Genomic DNA, 9,381 nt, shown 5'->3' with positions numbered 1-9,381 from the left:
TTTATACAATCTGTTGGTTTTGTATTTTTCATTTTTATTTTGTCTGTACCGGCCAATTTCCAATAAGGTATGAGGTAACGTTTGATATGGTTAGTAGACCTCTTTAAAGTGTAATTAAGTGTAAATGTAAAAGTAATAGATAAAAAATCAGCACCTACTTGTTGAATTTAGTATGCTAGCATCTTTTCACTCCCTTAACCGTGATCGTTTTGATCATGATAATCACATGCATGTTTCCCTGCAGTTCTTTCAGTGCAGGCTGATTTATATTTCTTCTTCTAAAGCAAAAAGTCAACCTTTTTTTATATTTCCGGTCAGAAGCACCTCTCGGGGTACGTCCATTTGTGTGTGCTGATGAGATTCCTTCTGTGAATAGCAAATGCTCAGCAGAAAGGTCAGCACAGACACGGAAAAGGGGAAATTTCCCGTGACAAGTAAAGTAAATGACTTATTAAATCAGTAAGGTCCGAAAAGGAGGCTTGGTGAATTGGGAAAAGGATGATTAAAATACTGGTCTGATGTTTGAAATGGGCCCATTTCCCAATGCAAGAATATGATCGGCTCGACAGAAAAATTCAGAAGCGACAGAAAGTTCAGTGGTGTAAAATACTGCAAAATTAAATTCATTCACTATTGTTGTACAAATATAAAAGCACTTTAGAAATAGTGGGAGTTTTCAATAATCCGCAATGGTCTTGGAAATATTATTATTATTATTATTATTACCATTACTATAAGCAATAATAACAATAACCATTGAATGCAAGTCACAATTTTGTCCATGAGCCTGGACAATGCTCAAGTTGAAAATGTTTGAAAAGAACCTCACTTTTTCTCAGATTTTTCATTCCAACATTTTTCAGTGTGATGTAAAGCTAACTTTGTGTCAACAGCGAAACAACAAACACTATTGCCGCCACGCTGCGTCGTGTATTATAGCGTTTTTATCGTTGTATATTTCCAGTGGTGCAATAACACACAGCGAGAGCGTGTACAGTTCCGCTTTGTCGCCTTAGGTGCGGAAGCATGGTGGTGCATTTGCATTTCCTAACTATCAGTATTTGAATAACTACACATGACTCTTTGAAATATGCAGAGTGTGTGTTTGAATCATCAGAGCGGTGTTAAAAACTTACGACTAACGTGTGCTAATCACAATAACAAGAATCAGCCATAAGTGGTCTCATTATGTAAGATGAATAGAGACAGATTTGTTTCTTTTTTTAATGTAGGCCGAGATTGATTTTTTTCGCTGTGATCGGTTGGCAAGTTTCAGGCAATTTGAAGGGATGCTGACTCAGTGCGCCTAGTTTGCAGCTCTGATGAGTGACCTAGTTATGTGTGAAATTCATCTGGATTTACAGTGGCAACCGGGACTGCGCAGTATTTAATATTTGACACTCTACGACTACATTCTGCAGCCTTTTTTCACACCGTGAGATCTGGATTTTTTGAAGAGCTTTTGATATGAGTTGCAGAAACACAAGAAAAACCAAACAGTCGGTTTTATCGCGACTTGCCAATACTATCCAACACACGCTATGTGATAGTAATAATGTTAATGCTAATCCTTATTTCTCAAATAAACATGGCAAAGAGGTAGATTTTGTCCAGCCCAACTCACACGCTGATGAGAATGAGCAATTCAAGCCGAACCAATAAAAGACCTATACTAGGAAAGTAGGCAAGAGCATAAAAACATACCTGCTGAGAGTTTTAACAGAAACAGAAAAGCTAGTGGACCAAGCTCACAATGTCATCAAAAGATTGCTCATTGCGAGGGACCGCTCGCAGGGCACAAAGGACCACCACATTATCCTGCACTTTGCACTTTATGAGCACAAAGTAACATCCATCCTTCCATTTTCTGAACCGCTTATCCTGCTTAATAATCCCAGATGCAGTACTTCAAAAATCTTCCATGAAAACTGCACTTAAGGCAAGACACAAAAAATGTATTTTTAATTCAATATTATCTGAAGAAAAAAAGAAGCGCAATAAACTAAACAAAATTACAAGGAACTAGCACTCCATCATGAACGGAGTACATTTTCCTTAATGCTGCCTTTTAATGGGACAGTTTTAAGTCTCCGTTTAAGTTTGATGATCTTGCACAGTCCTCTTTGAAAACATGTATGAATTGATTTCATGGTTGCTACGCATCACAGACTCTCTAAGTGCTAGCTATCGTTTCACCCCGGGGGCGGCGTGTGGGGGCGGGGTTTCTAAGGAGTCAGAGATCCCATCCACTAGCCAATTATCTCATCAATTGAGTTTCTAAAAGCAAGGGAGGACTTAATTAAACATGCCTATAGTTGTAAGATGTTCGAGTCCAAAGCTGTCAAGGCCACAAGTGATGATGCAGTCCAGTGTGCTCTTCACGCCATCCCAGAGGTCTGCATCACCATATTGCTCTAATGAAATCCTACTCCAAAGCCGCTGCTGTCCACCCCGCTGCTCAACTAAATCCTTTCTATCAATGCTGATGATGCTCTGGAAATCTATTCGCTATTTTTCAACAGAGCTTTTACTGGACGGCTTCCAGGAAGTGCTTGTCGGTGAGGGTGCTGCAGGTCCTTGAGGGAAATGCTAAATCACTTGAAAGGCACAAGTGTCACACAATGGACAAGTTGTTCAAAATAAAAATAGATGTAAAAGATTACAAAGCTTAGTAGTTGGGGTCTGAAAACTTTTAAGCAACAAAACATTTTGCCACTTGCTGTCGACTGAAAATGACATCACATGCTGGGCTCAGCTAACGACCAATCACGGCTCAGCTTGTGTATGTCACATGACCAAACATACTCACGTGTATTTACTGTCTTTATATGTATAATTCTACACTCAATTGGTGGACCCCACTTGTTGCCCAACTTTTTGAATACAAGCAGGTAAAAGTGAATAAGCCCTTTAATAATGTTTGGCATTTTTCCAAGGTCCAAAGGTCCCTCAAATAACATGTCAAGGTGGAAAGTCATCACGCAGGTGATTCCCAGCCTGCCCACTGCCTTTTACCCTACAAAGTCGTTCTTAAGAATTTTACTCATTGATGCGCATAGAGGCGAGTCCAGTTCAATCACGCTGCTGCTGCTCCATCTTCCACAGCTCCTGTCACCAACAACGAGGAAGGCTTCCACATTCCGACAACCAATTTGCCATCTCAGGGCTCAGCGAGCTTACACCCCCCCCCCATCCCCACCGCCTCAACCTTGTGATGATGCACCCAACCCAAATATCCTACACAGCAGGAGGTGTGGAACCACGGAGCGATAAACTGTCGCTTTTTTATTTGTTTGTTTTTTTGTGCTTGACAAGACCTCATGGTTGCCATCAAAGCGTTACTCGTTACTCTTTTTAAAATAGCCACAGTATCAAAGCACACTCCCTTCAAACTCAAAACCAGTTGCGCAATATCTTCTGGCGTCCCCACTTTGCTAAATGTCTGCCTTTCATCACTTCCTCTTGAATAGGCCACAGCAGATTCGCTTTCTTCCGCTGCTCAACTTCCCTGTTTGATCTCAGTAATACGGCTAATGAGGTTTTCCCCTCTGGAAGGAAACTGGCACACGCGCCGACAAAGATGGCGGCGCTCAAATTGTGCTGCAAGATGTCCACTCGTCGTCCAGGACCACCCCCAATCTGACTCGGCTGCCATTTCGGAAACTATCAGGAGCACTGATGAGGCGTAAGGATCGTATTTAATTGCCCAATGTTAAAGAATAATCTGAGTTTAAGAATAATGCAATATAGGTCAAAGGAGACTGACTTCAACTGGTCAAGCCATTTGCCAAATTCAGCTTTAGACGGTCCACTTTAAAAAAATATGTATCTTTTGAGCAGCGATTCATCTTATTTTGCCACGGAAACAGGGGGATTTGTTTTGCTTGATTAAGTTGTGTTGAAACGCACTGCCATAAAGAAGGATTTTCATGACTTTGAAATATTCACCGCACAGTCAATTGTTTCATCGGTCATGCCCCCATTCCCAGTGAGTCGGTGTCCCCCATCAATTCCGTTTCGGCATACGTCAGCGCAAATGTACATACTCAGTAAAAAAAATCTTTTTTCTTCTTTTTTATCTTTACAGTGTGGAATATGAAATGTGCCAGACAGATTTGTCTCTGGAGGGCTGGGGGAACATCTGAGTCAGCGGTCTCTGAGGCAAATGCAAACCTCTCCAAAATGCTAATCTTTGATTTCTTCCAGATTAGTGAGACTCAAGCTGATCTCGGGATGCAAGAAACACAAGTAGCTGGCAGCCGTCCTATTTCGCCTGAGCATGAGATGAAAAGGAAACTTGCGGGTGCATACTGTGATTGTTGAATTAAAGAAAATGACAGCCGTGGGTGATGTTGGCGAAGGAGAGATTTCTCTTCTTTTGTAGGAGCGTTGGGTTTGGTTTGCATTTATAACGTGGCGCCCGATGAAACCCTTGTATCTCCACTTCAATCATAGTTTGGGATATTTAAAGAGGGATATTCTTTGTAAAGTACTAAAACGGGTGTGTAGCTAAATGATCATGTTGGTTTTGAAAGAAGAGCAAAGATAGAATGTGATTATAATACAGTTCCGGTTCTTCCTATAGTAACCGGAAAAAGTCACGGGAAAAAAGTGACAGACGTTGTCCTAAAGCACTAGTGTCAAACTCAAGGCCCGCCACATCATTTTATGTGGCCCGCGAGGACAAATTGCGCATCGAATTCATGTAAATACTAAAATAACATGATATTGCTAGCAATGTTTATTACATTTATATTTTAAAAATATTTGAACAGTTTTCATTTGTCTTCGTTTTGAAAACTATTTATTCATCAGTTTGTTGTGTACAATAAATAATATGAGATGTTGATACATTTATTTGGGTTGACAATTTTAATGGCCCTCCGAAGGAAGCTATGATTACGATGCAGCCTGTGACAAAAAAATGTTTGACACGCCTGTCCTAAACTAATGGCATATCATCACAATCAATGTTTTTGAAAGGACTCATGCATGACAAATCAAAACTAAGACATTGAAGCCTTTTGAAAAACATATATACAATATCAATAATATATCAATAATACAATATCAGAAATCTCTTGCCCATCTTTTTCCTTAATAAAATGGTGTTAGCAACAAAGAAAGGGAAATCCATGAATAGCTGAGGTCACGTCTGTTTGTACTGTTGCCCAAGGTTTGCTCACCCAAAAAAATGAAAGCTTTTAATCCTTTTTGAAAGCGCTTATCAGAACCGTGTCTCCTCTGTGGCCTGCTTGACAGCCATGTCCATATCCAGGCACAGATGGCATGAAAGAAAGCATGAACCATTGAGAAGAAAAAAATCGGAGGCGTCCACCTCGAGGCTCACGAGGTGGCAGTAGGGTGGAACAAACTCGATGTTCACACCATGAGGATCCAGCAACTAGGGTGCCTTTTGGACTTTTCAAATCAACCAGACTCTCTGCTGTACTTTCTTTGCTTTAAGGGACGGTGGCATACTGTCAAGACAAGTGATCCAAGGTCAATTCTCAACAATTTTTGAACAGTGAATATGCAAGGGAAAAAGTTATGTTGAAGTCTTGATAGAATATGTCCCACCTCAGGAACTTTCAATAACTGAATATGTTGACTAAGCTGGGTTGTTAAAATGACATGTTTGGACAACCAACCTGCTTTATAAAACAGAGAAGGAAGTGTTATATTTGTGAATGTAGCTTAGCTTTCAATACAAAATACAAAAATTGTGCATCATCCAGATGATATATTGATTTATTGTTGCTGTTTTTTTTCTGGTTTTTTTCGTTACCCTTTCTCGTCCGACACCTTCGCTCAACTGGATGGGGGAATATTTGACTACTTTTGCATCAATTGCCTCATGCCGTTCAGTGAATTATAATTCAATTCAAAAGGAAAACATGCGGTTTTACAAAATGCATGTAGAATCACTATTGGACAATCTTTATCTTAAAAGTAACAATGGTTTATGAAATATGTCCCTTTCTCAGCCTCAATGTTTCATTAAATCCAACAAAATGGATGTTTGTTTATCTCCAGCAGGTATGTCGCGGAAACAAACTCATTTGAAATTCAACTTCTCTGCATGTGAGACATCACCTCGGGGAAGCGAAATGGGAGAGTAAAGCAACAAATAGCTAATCTGGCAAAGCATTTACTCAGCAAATTGCTACAAGTCTCAGGTGACATATCAATCCTATTAGGTGGAGAAGACTTGTCCCAGGTGCGTAACTCTGCCTCCGAGCGAGGAACCAGAAACACGGGTGTACACGACATGAGAGGGGGATGAAATGCAGTGCAAGTGGCATTCCCTCATTAGGTGCCACGGAATATGTTGACTAAGCTGGGTTGTTGAAATGACATGTTTGGACAGCCGGCGTGCTTTATAAAACAGAGGAGGAAGTGTTTTATTTGTGACTTTTTGACATGTGGACTCTAAGGTGAAATTGTGTTGGGGATGCAGCTCATTTTTTAAAGCAATGTGAATAGACATACTAGATGGGTGGAGAAAGCTTAACCACAGCAAAACAAATATTCTAGGTCATTCTTATGGAAGCCAAAGAAAACCCCCAAAACAGTCGAGGTCTTGTTACGTCACATATGATGCAGGCTTATACATGAATATTTTGTTATTTCTTGTTATTTGTCAAATATTATATTTCTTTTGAGATGTTTCTTTTCTTAGAAACCACACAACATCACTCATCTAAATAATATATGATTTATTTCCACACCCCTGTCCATGCATTAAGTCTGTTTTGGATTTCAGACGACCACTAAAGTCTGTCAACGTTTCTGCTTCATGCTGGAAAAAAAAAAGGCAAACGCCAAAGAAATGTGCAGTGTGTTTACCCAGGCATTGACAACTTGTACCGTAAATATAGTCAATGTCAAGTGATGGTGTGTGTAGCAGCAATGGAGTCTGCAAATAATGAAGCGTACGCATCTGATAATAATGAGTCGCATGGCTCCATCAGAGGGTAAGAAAGTGCTGAGCTGGGAAAATAAACGGGAGTCCCCTATGACTCATTTGAGAGAAATAAGGTGCTTCCAGCTGCTCAGAGGCCACCAACGAAAACCATTACAAAATATACAATTATACATAATTACAGCCTTAAATTTGTGGGCAAAGGGACTCCTTTACCTGCCATATTGGCCCAGGACTCCACTGTGCCACTAATTACTATTCTCCTACCAGGTTAGAGCCTCCAACTTTGACCTGCTTTGAAACTGCTTTACGAATCATGTTTTAAAGTCTGTCCGTACATCCCCCTCTCCCCCTCTCCCCCTCTCTCCCCCTCTCTCCCTCTCTCTCCCTCTCTCTCCCTCTCTCTCCCTCTCTCTCCCTCTCTCTCTCCCTCTCTCTCTCTCTCTCTACTTTATACAGCAAACTAGCTAAAAGTGAATCAACAGTGCCCCTGCTGGTTACAATCAAGCAATGCACACCATTAGTTTCAAGACACGATCGTCAACAATTAATCAATTGTTATCTCAATGTCAAAAGAAAATCATTTTTTTTAAAATACACAAATATAATAGCTCAGGATGCTCATGACGTTTCCTGACTTTGATCACAAAAGAGGGAAATTTTCAAATTTGGCTTAGTTATCGGTATGTAGGTTGTCAATAAACGACGACGTGTTGAGTCGACGCTATTACATCTGTGGCTATTGACTTGAATAGCAAAGCCTGGCAGCTAACAGGAAGTTGGAGGGTGGCCTATTTTTGTCACTGGCATAACATACGACGTGTTCTCCGTGTTACTTTCTCCAGTGATATGTGACTTATTTCTCTTCTTATTTACCAGATCTTTTTCTTTGGTCTCGCTGTGTCATTGTTTCCCCCCTGTGTTGCCCTGACCCATTTGCTCCGCTCGCTGCAAAATCCAATATTTGTCGATACGCTCCGCGCCTCACTCTCTGTAAATATATTTTCAAAATCCCATTGATGTTTGTGTCTTTTTTCCTCCTCCTCTCTTGCTCTCATTCTGTTTCCGTCGGTGGCCTTTAATGAGATTGATTATTTTAATACAGACGGGCGGAATCAAGCTCTCCCGCACAAGATACTCTCATTCTCTCTTTCCACAGTGTTTATGAAGTAGCGGAGTGAAGAGCTTCCGTTTTTTCGTGTCGTGACGATGTCAGAGAGGACGTGTCAACGGACGACAACACTGATTATGTGCCAAGTGAATGATGTTTCCTTGTGACATAAATCCAAGCGTCACTCGATAGTGGAAAATATAAATCTCGGTTCCCTTTACACATCATGTCCGAGTGGCTGGAGTCTTAAAAGTGCTCTGTCCTTTAGATTAATGTTTATCTGATAGGTTGGCCCTCTCATCTTGTAGCCCTACATCAAAATGGACAGCACTTTTGAAGCTAGGCCAGGGTTCCCAAACTCTGGGACTTTGGGAAACCCTGCTTTAGGCTAGTAGATGAAAACCTAGCATCGCTCCCTACTTTCCATAAAGAAATTGCAACGCTTAACTCTTTAAAAACATATTGTCAAAAAGAGGTGATAAAGAAACTCTCCGTGAAAGTTTCTAATAACCAAAACAACAACTACCTGGAGGCTAAGTTTATCCACAGACTACGATAAAATGTCAGTTGCTAAAAACATACCACGCTTAGTGACTCTACTTCTCGGAAATGCCTTTTGGCCAATAAATGGCCGTAAAACTGTATTGGGAGGAAATGGGAAAATGGTGCTGACTGCTGAAAGAATGAGAGACAGAACCGAGCCAATAAGTGGTGCTTCAAGAAATGACTGCCATGTATAAACCAAGCAACGACTGCAGGAAAGCTACGTGACACTCCCAACCAATTAGTCCGACTGTCGGTAACGACTGACATGTTTTCTGATGACGGTCGGTAATATATGCAATAATGATGGACATGTAGACCAACCAATAGCAAAGACAGAACTACCTATTTCGGAGTGTTTGTGAATGACATGCAGACCAGCCAGAATCTGAAGGAAGACTGTGTGACACAAAAACAGATGACAGACTTGTAAATTAATGACTGAATGGAAAATTGGGTGGCAAAAGCTACCAATCAGCAAAGCTGCCTGGACGGAATAATCCAAAGAAAGCAAACGAGAAGACAGACGAGGCCCATTTGTGGTTTTGCCTACTTTGATTGACATGTCGAATAAGTATTGACTGCAAAAAAGACTGTGTGACCGACCCGACCTATCAGAGGTTCTGACATTAATGTCTAACATTTGAACTAACCAATCACTGCAGGCAACTTGCGGACTAATGACGTTAAGCTCTCAAAAAAAGATGTTACAGAAGAAAAGTCGATGCCTGGTTACCAAAGGTGGCTGAGGTAATACACTCGCCATTTGTTTTAGTTGCGGACAGGTTCATATTGTTTCATA

The sequence above is a fragment of the Syngnathus typhle genome, linkage group LG4 (assembly GCF_033458585.1).
Source record: "Syngnathus typhle isolate RoL2023-S1 ecotype Sweden linkage group LG4, RoL_Styp_1.0, whole genome shotgun sequence".
Lineage (NCBI taxonomy): Eukaryota > Metazoa > Chordata > Actinopteri > Syngnathiformes > Syngnathidae > Syngnathus > Syngnathus typhle.
This window is presented reverse-complemented; position numbering follows the sequence as displayed.